Genomic DNA, 14,372 nt, shown 5'->3' on the forward strand with positions numbered 1-14,372 from the left:
CAGGCAAATAGCAGTAAATGCATATGGCTGGGGGCATAATATGACAGCCCCCCTATCCTGTGGTTTGTGCTATATGACTATAGTGTACGGGTCGTCAGGTTTACAATTATTTCGCAGCTCTCTGAGGACCTCAGCTGTTATCTTTTAATTTAAATCAGCACGCCGAACAAAAATGGTTGCCTACCCCTGGTCTAGACCCTCATGAATGAAATCTAATATATTTAGAATAGTGGGATTGCAGATAACAATTCCCTTTGCTGCCGTCCAGAAAATAAGGATAGCGCGTATCCGGGCATAGTTCTGATTGGTAGACTCCACTCTGAAGAGAGAGATTGTGCTCAGGAAGGCTCCAGAAAGTCCTCTAGACCAGGGGTGCCCAATACGTCGATCGTGATCTACTGGTCGATCACAAAGGACGTATGGGTTGATCGGGGGATGCAGCCAGGGATCCCCGGTGTCTTCTTAAATTAAAAGAACAAGCAGCACCCCGGCTGCTCCCTCCATCCCTAAGAGCGGGGAGCGCGTCATCCCCCGGAGCTGCTGCTGCCCGGCCTGCAAGTGTCTGGAGTACTTGTTCACAGCGCAGGCTGAGAGTCACTAGAGAAACCACAGAATGCCGCTGCCTCCTGCTCTCAAGCTCCGCCCCACCCCGGCCCCGCCCACCGGTCTGCCCGGTCTCGCCCACAAGAAGTGGGTAGTAGATCTTTGGACTTGGTCATGTTATAAAGTAGCTCACATGCTGAAAAAGTGTGAGCACCCCTGCTCTAGACCATAGAAGGGACTGGTCACCTCCAGGCTGTCAGGATGCAATAATTTTCCAGGCCCATTAAGGTTGTTTTTTGTTTGTTTTTTTTAAACCAGGAAGACTGAAGAAGACACTAGACCCCAATGAGGAGCCTAAACCTCCTCCAATACATCATTTTGCACATATTCCACTACTGAACTTTGAAGATCTTCCTGGTGAATGGTACGAAGACAGGCAGTCCGATAAATCTGTCATGGGGAAGCAAAGAGAAGTTGACGTGGTCAGACCCACCCCCCTCCCCTCCCCCACACCAAGGCTGTTACTGCATTTTGGTTTTCCATTTTCTCCATAACCTTCTATTACATGACATTTCAGGAACTTGTATAAAATAGTTTTGGTTTCAAAATTCCCTGGAAATGGCGACTATTACAAGAAAAATTTACATCTGCAGCAATAGGAAAGGCTGGGTATCCCTTTGGTATATTGGTTGTCTAGCAACTGATTTTTTCTTAGGTGTTCCAGACGTCCTGCTAAGTGCTATTTATGGTTAAGTGCGTTTTATAAGTGCCCCTTCAATCCTACACGATCGTACATAGTTTTTATTTGGGCTGGTGCACAAGGTCATGGACCAGAGTCACCTTATTAACGATGAGCATAGTGCAAACACCAGACCCAGGCAGATCAGACTGGAACTCCCGCATAGAGCGATCCCACAGCCTACGCCTCCCAGAGAAGCTAGGGATTACAGGTGAGCGCCACGGCACCCGGCAGAGGGCAATGGATTCTCTACACATATCAAACATCAAGCTCATGGAAATCCTACAGCAAAGATATAGGAAAGATTAATACGCTAAGCCTTGTGTGAATAGGCGGCGAACAGGCAGAAATGAAGAATGGCTGCAGAAGGAAAAGGGTTAAACAAGTGCCCAGAAATGTAATGCAATGGAGAGAAGATGAGAAACATAAGAATGTAGTAATATATATAGGACAGCGTGTGACAATATAAGATGCGGGAATTACTCCATGTAACATCCTACACAACATTACACTAAACTTACAAGAATCCAGGACTCAAGGAAACTTCCTTGGAATTGTCTCTAGCACAGACGTCTGACAAATGACTCAGCTTTCCTATTTCTTTGCTGTAGGATTTCCATGAGCTTGATGTTTGGTATGTGTAGAGAATCCCTCTATCTCTGCCGGGTGCTGTGGTGTGTACCTGTAATCCTAGCTTCTATGGGGGGCTTAGGCTGTGGGATCGCTCCATTTAGGAGTTCTGGTCTGATCTGCCTGGGTCTGGTGTTTGCACTATGCTCATCATCAATATGGTGACTCTGGTCTAAGACTTTGTGCACCAGCCCAAATATAAACTAGGCACGACCGTGTAGGATTGGAGGGGCACTGAACAGATAATAGCAGTAGGACCAGAGCGACTGACATAACAACAATTACTATGACAGCCAATATACCAAAGAGACACCCAGCCTTTCTTATTGCTGCAGATGTAAGTTTTCTCTGCACCAGGGGAGCCCAATACGTTGATCGCGATCTACTGGTCGATCGCAAAGGACGTATGGGTCGATCACGGGATGCAGCCAGGGATCCCCAGTGTCTTCTTGTTCACAGCACAGGCTGAAAATCATCTCCGGACACTTGCAGGCGGGGCCGCCACAGCCCTGACTGCGAACGAGTGCAAGGCCCTTGCACTCGTTCACAGTCAGGGCTGCGGCGGTCCCGGACTGCCAGTGTCCGGAGATGACTCTCAGCCTGCGCTGTGAACAAGCAGCACCCCGGCTGCTCCCTCCATCCCTAAGAGCGGGGAGCACGTCATTCCCCGGAGCTGCAGCTGCCCGGCCTGCAAGTGTCCGGAGTATTTGTTCACAGCGCAGGCTGAGAGTCATCTCCAGATGACTCTCAGCCTGTGCTGTGAACAAGCAGACATTGGGGATCCCTGGGCAGCCGCCTTGCTTCCGTGTTCTCTAGTCGAACATCACAAAATGCACACGGGCAAGAAACCATTCTCATGTTCAGAGTGTGGGAAATGTTTTACACGGAAATGTCAGCTGGAAATCCACCAGAGAAGCCACACGGGGGAGAAGCCATTTTTATGTTCTGAATGTGGAAAATTTTTTATACAAAAATCTGATCTTGTCAGACATTAGAAAATTCACCCAGGAAGTAATTCATCAAATATCGGGACTGGTGGAGGTCATCAGAGAAATGACAGAGATGAGTGACCATTTTTGTGTTTAGAATGTGGCAAATGTTTTACCCAAAAGTTGTATCTTGTCAAGCATCAAAAATTTCATACAGGGGAAAAGCCCTTCTCTTGTGTAGAATGTGGGAAGTGTTTTACCATGAAATCAGGTCTTGTCGAACATCAGAAGATTCACACGGGGGTGAAACCGTTCTCGTGTCCTGAATGCGGGAAATGTTTTACACGTAAATCTCAGCTTGAGATGCATCAAAGAACTCACACAGGAGAGAAGCCATTCTCATGTTCAGAGTGTGGGAAATGTTTTATCCAGAGATCAGATCTTATCAGACATCACAGAATTCACACATCTTCTCTTGTCCCTAAAGTCCCCAGTGTTTCTATCTTGGATGGATTTACCATTGATCCACTACACTCCCAAATTATAGTGACATAAAGCGCATGGTTAACATGCTGTAAGGATGTATGTACACATGGATATATCTGCAGATCGGCAGTCTGTTCTATGACTGTATAAACCTTCATACATGGTGTCCTATCTGTATTTCTGCTGCTAATAATAATAATAATCCCATAATGGCTGCAGCACATTTTACCCCTCCGAGGCAGGGGTATGTACCATCCATTATTATTACTACTACAGGTATGTACCATCCATTACTATTACTACAGGTATGTGCCATCCATTATTATTACTACTGGTTTATTCACATGTAATTCTGTCCGGTGTAACTGTAAAATAGCAAACCAGTAGCTTAGAAAAATGTAAGCACAGTGATGAAAGCTGCTTTCTGTGTATGACTAACATCTCATCTTCAACAACACACTCAAAGAGTCAGAAGTAGGTAGACTCTCCTAACACTCACTGTGAGGAGCTGCAGAGGCTGTAAAGAGAGACCATCTCCTCCCCCTCAACTCCCCGTGTTCCTGGTTTGAGCTTGTTGGTTTCTAAAGTTGGACTTTCCCTAGTAACAGAGAGTGAACAGCAAAGTAGGATAAGAAGGAGGGAGACACCTAGTGGCAGGAACTTTAGGTAGAAAATGGCAACCGTTGTAAATAAAGTACGCTATATTTTGGTCCAGAATCACGTGATTTATTGAATGAGACTAAGTTGTCTGGAAAGTTACCGACCATTTAATAGTGACTCAGCTTTCTCTATCCAAATGTATGACGAGAATATTGGTCTTATTGCTCCGAGCATCTAATTAATGGTCGGATCTCACTTCTTAACCCTTTAAGGACGCAGGGTAGTTTGGGACTTAAGGCTCAGACCCTGTTTTACAAATATGACGTCTTTTACTTTCTGTGAGGCTTCATAATGCATTTACCTATCCAGGTCATTCCAAGATTGTTTTTTTTCGTGACATTTTGTACGTTATGTTGGTGGTAAACTTTCGTCGTTGTACTTTGCTTTTGTTTGTTAAAAAAAAGGACAATATACTGAAAATTTGATAAAATTATCAATTTTGAAAGTTTCTGTTATTCTATTATTATCAGATAATAGTATTATATAGGAACTTAATTAACCCTTTAGGTGTTCCACAGGAATTAATGCAAAATGGAGGTGAAATTTCCAAAAGTTACTTTTTTATGCACATTTTCCATTTGAAACCAGATTTTCCAGTAACAGAGAAGGGGGGGGGGGGGGCGGTGTACTCGGGGTCTGGGGAACATAGTATTCAGGAACCGAAGTCCAAATGGGGCCACTTTGCCCTAGGCTTTGTACGGTACTTGTGTCACTCCTTTCAAGGGTCTTCTCAAGTGCAGGGGTCTAGGGCGTCTTCTCAGGGGCCCCTCATCATCATCATCATGACTTGACGAGGATGATGATAAATAAAAAAGTGCGGCACTATCAGAGGGGAGAAAAGGCTTAAAGGAGCGCTGGGATATTGTGATGTGAAATGTAGGCGGGCTTACGGTATATATAGGTTTGCTCACGGTATATAGAGGTGTGTTCGCAGTATATAGAGGTAAGTTCGCAGTATATATAGGTGTGCTCACGGTGTATAGAGGTGTGCTCGCAGTATATAGAGGTGTGCTCGCAGTATATAGAGGTGTGTTTGCAGTATATAGAGGTAAGTTCGCAGTATATAGAGGTGTGCTCGCGGTATATAGAGGTGTGCTCACGGTATATATAGGTGTGCTCACAGTATATGGAGGTGCGCTCACGGTATATGTGATAGATCTAAAGGGTTAACTAGTAGCAAGCAGATAAGTAACATCAGGGAATCAGCGACACCCCCTATAAAATCCCCAAATCCAGAGCAAAGACACAGACTTACAGGCAATAGACATTTATTTGGGGAGATATTGGGCTGACTTACAAATCAAGGAAATGAATACATTTTCCACTTTCTGTCCATTCTGCAGCATCACCTATTAGCAGGGATTTATCACCAGTGTGTACAGGGACCAAAGTCTTAGAAGCAGTTTTGAGGACTTGTTTACTAAAGGCTGAACCCTCTGCGGCTGGAGCAGATAATGGAGGTGGGAACCGCGAGGGCCTTTGCACTGGAGAGGGGTCGGATGGACAACTACAGCGTGGATCCTATATGGTCTGGGGTTACACTGCCATGCTGAGCTCTACTGATTCGGGGTCCAAAATGTGGGCTTTGGCCCAAGGAAGTGCTTGTAAGAAGGTTAGCAGGCCAAGACTCTGATGGGAAAGGGAATGGAAGGCTGTTCTCTTCCTGACGCTTCTGTAAAGTCTCCGATCTTGTCCTCGGACGGCCCTTCATCTGTAGTGTATCTATGACAGACCCCGGATAGAAAGAGATGGGATTGTGGTGGTAGATCAGGTGTCCGTGGGTTTGTACGGAGATGATCCTGAAGGACTTGCTGGGATGAGCTCGGGGTTTCCAGACATTCGTTATGTCCTGAGGGCTGCAGACAACCCTCTGTCACTATGGGATCACCTGTAATGTAAGAATAGAAAATGGAGGCCCATGTCAGTGCTGGAAGAACGGTAAGAACTCTACAGGGCCAAGGGGAGGAAATGTACACTAACCCCAGGACATATACACAGGAACATACAGAAATGTCACATGACTAGGTCAAAGGTTACAAATGTCATTACAAAAGATGTAAAATCACTTAACCCCTTCCTGATATCCACGGTAATAGTGCGGCCGATTAGGAGCTGAGGAGCCGCCCTAGCCGAGGGGTCTGTTTTGTACAGGTTAGACCTGGCATGTAACGGGAAAAAAATTAAAGTGCTGACCCGCTGTATTTTAGCTGTTTCACCTCCGATAAATAAAATAAAATACGATCAAATTCGTAGACATTCCCCAAACTGGTAGGTCTGAAAATATGGAGAATTTAAAAAAAAACAAAACATTTTTTTTTTACAAAGTTTTATATTTTTAGAACTTGAGGTAAAGCTTATATTTTCTTTCACCACTGGAAGTCCTCAGAGGCCATTATAACATACCTGTGCTAGGAATGCTTGTAGTAACAATGAACGGCCACAAGGTGTCCTCAGTCCTTTATTCTTCAGACGCCAATGATTTCCCTTCTCCAGAGGAACCTCCATGTAATAAACTGCAAGAAGTCAGCAGGAATATTGGGGAGGGGGAGTCACTGTCCATAATAGTGTCACTGACTGTATTCAGGCCTATAGGCTCCCAACAGTCTGTATAATAGTCTGTATAGTAATCTGTAACATAGGGACTTATACACACACACGTTACATTGACTTCTTTTCCGTCTTGGTGCCATTAGTGAGAATTCAGTATCTGGAGATCCGGCCGGAGGACTCACATCCTGACTACCCTGCAGAGACACAGAGGAGGAGGGGATAAGGCCGCACAGGCAGATATTCGCTGCTATAATTGTCGGGGGGCGAGCCCTGTATATGAGCCTCAGATCTGGGGGCCCTGATATTGGGCAGATTCATATTGAGTCCCCTACCGTAGGCCCCGTCGCGTCCCCTTTGGGCCCAGGGAGGAGCCGGAGCCCCCTACCACAGGCCCCGTCGCGTCCCCCTTGGGCCCAGGGAGGAGCCGGAGCCCCCTACCGCAGACCCCGTCGCGTTCCCCTTGGGCCCAGGGAGGAGCCGGAGCCCCCTACCGTAGGCCCTGTCACCCTACCTCTAGCCCCGTCGCATCCCCTTTGGGCCCAGGGAGGAGCCGGAGCCCCCTACCACAGGCCCCTTCGCGTCCCCCTTGGGCCCAGGGAGAAGCCGGAGCTCCCTACCGCAGGCCCTGTCACATCCAAGCACGTTCATTACAAAATAGTAAAATATTATGCAGTCTTATTGGTGCTCATAAGACTATACTGGAATGTGAATTAGATGTCATAAGATACAAAACAATATATATAAGACATATAATGTACAACAATATATAGTGTAAGAAATGGGCACATTCCATGAGCAGTGTGTACATTATAGGAGGGGGGATATATGCTATACTAGGATTCTATTATATGGCATGTTGTATGGCTGGAGGACTTCTATATTAGGATCAGTTCACACACAGTTTTTTTGCGAGAATTTTGACGCTGAATCTGCCTCAAAATCAGCCTCCAAAAAAAGCCTCCTTATTGGGAGGCTTTTTTCCAAGCCTGTTTCTGAGGCGGATTTAGCGTTAAAATCCTCGCCAAAAAACTCTGTGTGAACTGACCCTAGGATAGTAACAGTAACCGCAGACAGGACACAGACAAGGCTTTTCTTATCTTTTCATGTAAGGTCAGCGCTCGCCGGATCCGGGATGAAGCCAATTCTAGGTCACGGCCTTGTAAGTGTGCCAGGTTGGAGAATGTCTGCAGGTCCTCAAGAAGATCCGAGCGGTCACTCTCTGACGTCTTCTACATCTGGTTACCTAGAGAGGTAATTCCTGAGAATTAGTCCCACCTATAGGCCATACACAGCAGAGGGGTCACCATGACCTTATATCACAAATGGACGATATAGAATGGAGACAACATGGCCCCTACATAAATGATCCCCATGTGAGAAGATAATGTCAGTGAGGGTCCCGGGTACGAGGGGGTCTCCCCGCCTCATACTGTAGTCTGAGATTTCTCCTGCCCAGCTCTACTGACTACAATGGAAATGCTGAAGGATGATGGAGGAAGAGTGGGAAGGAGAGCGGCAAGTGGAGACGACATCACCAGTGCTTAGGCACTGTTCACATTACGTCTGAGGCTGCAGTATGACTTACTGGTCTATAAATACGGCATGTAACAGTCGGCCTCACGCACGTATATATCATATGTAGTGTATATACCACTCCAGCAGTCACACTGCCACTATATACTGTATAGATATATATATATATATATACACACACACACACACACATATAATATACACTCACTGGGGGACACTCATTAGTGGATGTAAGTGGCACAATGTCTATGTTACCTGCAATAATGACGGCGATTTCCCTATAGTTTATATAAGTGAAGGAAAACCGCAGAGATAAACTCTCCTTTCATGTCTGGATCAATGTGGAGGAGTCGGCTGGGAAGAGACATGAGCAATATCTGCCGCCTCCATTCACCTCCCTGAATATGTGGCCTGGGGTCATGGGTCATCCCTAACTAGCCGCCATTTTGCAGTCACCTCCGCCCCGCCTTGTAAACACTATGATAGGAAAGAACCAAGATGGAGGCTGCACATACCAGGACAAATCCAGCCAAGCTCTGAAGATGGCAGCACCGTCTGTGGGGCCTCATTCCCATTTTGTGAGCTGATGTCGACCCCATTGATGGCTGTAAAAGGCTCCTGGTGTGAGGTACAAGTGGCCTGGTCCACATCAAGATGGAGACTGACTGATGCTAGAATGTTCACTAGGCCTCATACAGGCAGAACACTGCGCGGGTCACTATGAAGCTCCTCGGCAACCAGACAGGAGCCATGACCTCACAAGGAGTCCTTGTCTGCCAGGCGGCCATGACACCGTTATGTTATAGGATATACTATATCTCCCCCATACGCTCTTCTAGTCTCTTATATATGTGTAATATTTGTCTGTATAAAGTGGAGCCCCAGCAGTAAGGAGAATGGAGAGCCAGTGTCCCCCCTTATCATGTCTGAGCGGACAGAAGTGTGTAAGTGACGCCGCACATGTCTGTGCTCTCTCCATCCTCAGTACTTCGCCATCTCCTTATCTTCTGACAACAGCTCGCTCTCGGCCCAGTTACCCCCCTGGACATCATGTCCCGGCCGCCATTACTCAAAAGGAAAGATCAGAGAATAAAGACATTGCTGAAGAAACAGCCCCGACTTTCTCATAGATGTCCCTGGAATGGCGGCCACTGGTGAGGGAGGGGGGACTTAGTGTAAGGAATGATGGGTAAGAGCAGACACCTGCACATTGGAGTAATGACTAGTTACATCGCCCCCTATAGGACATGTGTGCTGACACTTTATAACTCCTTCTCCATTAACATTACTTGGTAACTGGATGACAAAGTTGCCATATTACACCGCGGCCACTAGATGGAACCGCTGCCTAAATGCCCTCTCTCCATACCTGGAATGCAAACTCCTCCTCCTGGCTGTGGATTCTCCTATCAGCGGCTGCTGCTCTCCCCCTGGGTATAGCTCCTCCTCCTGAGTGTAGCTCTGCCTGGTTGTAGCTCCTCCTCCTCTACTTTTGGCTGCTCACCCTTCTTCAGTCTCTGCCATCTCTTTTGCAGGCATCTGTTATACCTGGATTGTGACGTCACATTCTCCATAGCAATGCGTGGGTGGGTGGTTGAAAGGGGCGGAGCCTATAGGAGTCGAGGCTCTGCTCGTATATACTGTGCTCATACTGCCATGTATTATGTCCTATATACTCATCAGTCAATGATGGTGACTGTATGGCAGTATTAGTATGGCAGCATCACATGGGCTCTGTGTAACACTATGTATATGGGCACTCTATGATACTATTATTATTGTGCAGGGGCCACTATGGGGCATCATAATGTGTGCAGGAATGCGGGGGGAAATATTGGCCAGGGTCTTCAGGGGAACTAGGGGCCCATGTCAAAAGTTTGCCACGGGGGCCTACCATTCCTAGTTAGGCCACTGACTGAGGCGCCAGGTTGGGGAAACATAACATTTTTGTTGCAGATTTTGCTGCTGTTTTTTGAGCCAAAGCCAAGAATGGGAAAGTAATGGGAAATACTTAGGAAGACTTTCTGGCTTTGGATCAGAAAAAAAGGCAGCAAAATCTGCAACAAAAAAAGCTGCATTTCTGTAACCTGAGCCTTAGCCTTAGGGTGTTTCTTTTCGGATGGGGACACACTATGTACCCAGATGCGGCTATAGTCACATCCAGTTCCTGGGCACCAGTGCTGTCACTTTGGGGTAAGTGCGACATCCATTAATTCCTGGCTGGGGTTTTTCTGTTGCTGCATCGACAGGAATTAAATGTGGCTGAAATTAAAAAAATTGAAGGTACCGGTGGCCGGGGATGCAGTATCCAGGTACATCGTGTGTCGCCCCCTTCAGGTGTTACCTCGCTCTGCTCCCAGTCACATACATTTACCACTAGTTGTGGGTTACACATGTAATGACATCACTTATAAAGGTAAAGTACTGGTGTATCCAGGCAAATAGCAGTAAAGGCATATGGCTGGGGGCATAATATGACAGCCCCCCTATCCTGTGGTTTGTGCTATATGACTATAGTGTAGGGGTCGTCAGCTTTACAATTATTGCGCAGCTCTCTGGGGACCTCAGCTGTGATCTTTTCATTTAAATCGGCACGCCGAACAAAAATGGTTGCCTACCCCTGGTCTAGACCCTCATGAATGAAATCTAATATATTTAGAATAGTGGGATTGCAGATAACAATTCCCTTTGCTGCCGTCCAGAAAATAATGATAGCGCGTATCCAGGCATAGTTCTGATTGGTAGACTCCACTCTGGAGAGAGAGATTGTGCTCAGGAAGGCTCCAGAAAGTCCTCTAGACCAGGGGTGCCCAATATGTCGATCGCGATCTACTGGTCGATCGCAAAGGAGGTATGGGTCGATCGGGGGATGCAGCCAGGGATCCCCGATGTCTGCTTGTTCACAGCGCAGACTGAAAGTCATCTCCGGACACTTGCAGGCGGGGCCACCGCAGCCCTGACTGCGAACGAGTGCAAGGCAGTCGGGGCTGCGACGGCCCCGGACTGCCAGTGTCCGGAGATGACTCAGTCTGCACTGTGAACAAGCAGCACCCCGGCTGCTCCCTCCATCCCTAAGAGCGGGGAGCGCGTCATCCCCCGGAGCTGCTGCTGCCCGGCCTGTAAGTGTCCTGAGTACTTGTGCACAGCGCAGGCTGAAAGTCATCTCCAGATGACTCTCAGCCTGCGCTGTGAACAAGCAGACACCAGGGATCCCTGGGCAGCTGCCTTGCTTCCATGTTGTGGGCATTCTGTGGCTTCCCATCATGCTGAGCGAGGGCCGTTACTAGGCAATCACAGAATGCCACTGCCTACTGCTCTCAAGCTCCGCCCCACCCCGCCCCGCCCACCGGTCTGCCCTGTCCCGCCCACAAGAAGTGGGTAGTAGATCTTTGGACTTGGTCATGTTATAAAGTAGCTCACATGCTGAAAAAGTGTGAGCACCCCTGCTCTAGACCATAGAAGGGACTGGTCACCTCCAGGCTGTCAGGTTGCAATAATTTTCCAGGCCCATTAAGGTGTTTTTTTTTGTTTTTTTTTTAACCAGGAAGACTGAAGAAGACACTAGACCCCAATGAGGAGCCTAAACCTCCTCCAATATATCATTTTGCACATATTCCACTACTGAACTTTGAAGATCTTCCTGGTGGATGGTACGAAGACAGGCAGTCCGATAAATCTGTCTTGGGGAAGCAAAGAGAAGTTGACATGGTCAGACCCCAAACCCCCCTCCCCCACACCAAGGCTGTTACTGCATTTTGGTTTTCCATTTTCTCCATAACCTTCTATTACATGACATTTCAGGAACTTGTATAAAATAGTTTTGGTTTCAAAATTCCCTGGAAATGGCGACTATAACAAGAAAAATTTACATCAATAGGAAAGGCTGGGTAACCCTTTGGTATATTGGTTGTCTAGCAACTGATTTTTTCTTAGGTGTTCCAGACGTCCTGCTAAGTGCTATTTATGGTTAAGTGCGTTTTATAAGTGCCCCTTCAATCCTACACGATCGTACATAGTTTTTATTTGGGCTGGTGCACAAGGTCATGGACCAGAGTCACCTTATTAACGATGAGCATAGTGCAAACACCAGACCCAGGCAGATCAGACTGGAACTCCCGCATAGAGCGATCCCACAGCCTAAGCCTCCCAGAGAAGCTAGGGATTACAGGTGAGCGCCACGGCACCCGGCAGAGGGCAATGGATTCTCTACACATATCAAACATCAAGCTCATGGAGATCCTACAGCAAAGATATAGGAAAGATTAATACGCTAAGCCTTGTGTGAATAGACGGCGAACAGGCAGAAATGAAGAATGGCTGCAGAAGGAAAAGGGTTAAACAAGTGCCCAGAAATGTAATGCAATGGAGAGAAGATGAGAAACATAAGAATGTAGTAATATATATAGGACAGCGGGTGACAATATAAGATGCGGGAATTACTCCATGTAACATCCTACACAACATTACACTAAACTTACAAGAATCCAGGACTCAAGGAAACTTCCTTGGAATTGTCTCTAGCACAGACGTCTGACAAATGACTCACTTTCCTATTTCTTTGCTGTAGGATTTCCATGAGCTTGATGTTTGGTATGTGTAGAGAATCCCTCTATCTCTGCCGGGTGCTGTGGTGTGTACCTGTAATCCTAGCTTCTATGGGGGGCTTAGGCTGTGGGATCGCTCCATTTAGGAGTTCTGGTCTGATCTGCCTGGGTCTGGTGTTTGCACTATGCTCATCATCAATATGGTGACTCTGGTCTAAGACTTTGTGCACCAGCCCAAATATAAACTAGGCACGACCGTGTAGGATTGGAGGGGCACTGAACAGATAATAGCAGTAGGACCAGAGCGACTGACGTAACAACATTTACTATGACAGCCAATATACCAAAGAGACACCCAGCCTTTCTTATTGCTGCAGATGTAAGTTTTCTCTGCACCAGGGGTGCCCAATACGTCGATCGCGATCTACTGGTCGATCGTAAAGGACGTATGGGTCGATCGGGGGATGCAGCCAGGGATCCCCAGTGTTTGCTTGTTCACAGCTCAGGCTGAAAGTCATCTCCGGACACTTGCAGGCGGGGCCACCGCAGCCCTGACTGCGAACAAGTGCAACGCAGTCAGGGATGCAGCGGCCCCAGACTGCCAGTGTCCGTAGATGACTCAGCCTGTGCTGTGAACAAGCAGCACCCCGGCTGCTCCCTCCATCCCTAAGAGCGGGGAGCGCGTCATCCCCCGGAGCTGCTGCTGCCCGGCCTGTAAGTGTCCAGAGTACTTGTTCACAGTGCAGGCTGAGAGGTAGTGGCGGATCCAGGGTTTGCGGGGCCCTGGGCAATTGACTTTGGCGGGGCCCTACTTACTGGGGTCTCGCACTTCTAACCTGTACTTCCCAACTGTTGAAGACTAGTAAGAGGGAAGAAAACGTGCGGCGCGCTATGCGCGCGCCGCAGCAAATTAGGCCCCGCCCACTTTTATGTTGACTCCACCCATTCTCATTCAATTTTCATGTGATTCCACACAGTATAATCCTCCTACAGTCACCCGCAAATTATATCTCCCCCCCATTTTCATATACACCCTTCATCTACCCCTAGTTTCATGTCCCCCCCCTCTATCTCTGTCCCCAGTTTCATGCCATTCTCCCCCTTTATCTGCCCACAGTTTCATTTCCCCCCCGTCTCTGCCCCAGTGTCATGCCGTTCTCCCCCTTCATCTGCCCAAATGTCATGCCATTCCCCCCCTTCATCTGCCCCAGTGTCATGCCGTTCTCCCCCCTTCATCTGCCCCAATGTCATGCCATCCCCCCCTTCATTTGCCCCAGTGTCATGCCATTCTTCCCCCTTCATCTGCCCCAGTGTCATGCCATTCTCCCCCCTTCATCTGCCCCAGTGTCATGCTGTTCTCTCCCCCTTCATTTGCCCCAGTGTCATGCTGTTCTCCCCCCTTCATCTGCCCCAGTGTCATGCCGTTCTCCCCCCATCTGCCCGTGTCATGCCGTACTCTCCCCCTCTATCTGCCCCAGTGTCATGCCGTTCTCCCCCTCCATCTGCCCCAGTGTCATGCTGTTCTCCCCCCCTTCATCTGCCCCAGTGTCATGCCATTCTCCCCCTCTATCTGTCCCAGTGTCATGCCATTCTCCCCCCTTCATCTGCCCAAGTGTCATGCTGTTCTCCCCCCCCATCTGCCCCAGTGTCATGCTGTTCTCCCCCCCTTCATCTGCCCCAGTGTCATGCCGTTCTCCCCCTCCATCTGCCCCAGTGTCATGCTGTCCCCCCCCCTCCATCTGCCCCAGTGTCATGCCG

General features: G+C 48.0%; 1 protein-coding gene and 1 pseudogene across 1 annotated transcript in view; both read left to right on the forward strand.

The window, feature by feature from the left end:
* Positions 1 to 14,372, forward strand: part of LOC142183033 (uncharacterized) — a 124,122-nt gene that overhangs the window by 52,104 nt on the left and 57,646 nt on the right. The gene's annotated exons all lie outside the window — the stretch shown is intronic.
* LOC142183153 (uncharacterized) lies at positions 1,394 to 3,431 on the forward strand (annotated as a pseudogene).

This window comes from Leptodactylus fuscus, chromosome 10 (assembly GCF_031893055.1).
Source record: "Leptodactylus fuscus isolate aLepFus1 chromosome 10, aLepFus1.hap2, whole genome shotgun sequence".
In the NCBI taxonomy this organism is placed as follows: Eukaryota; Metazoa; Chordata; class Amphibia; order Anura; family Leptodactylidae; genus Leptodactylus; species Leptodactylus fuscus.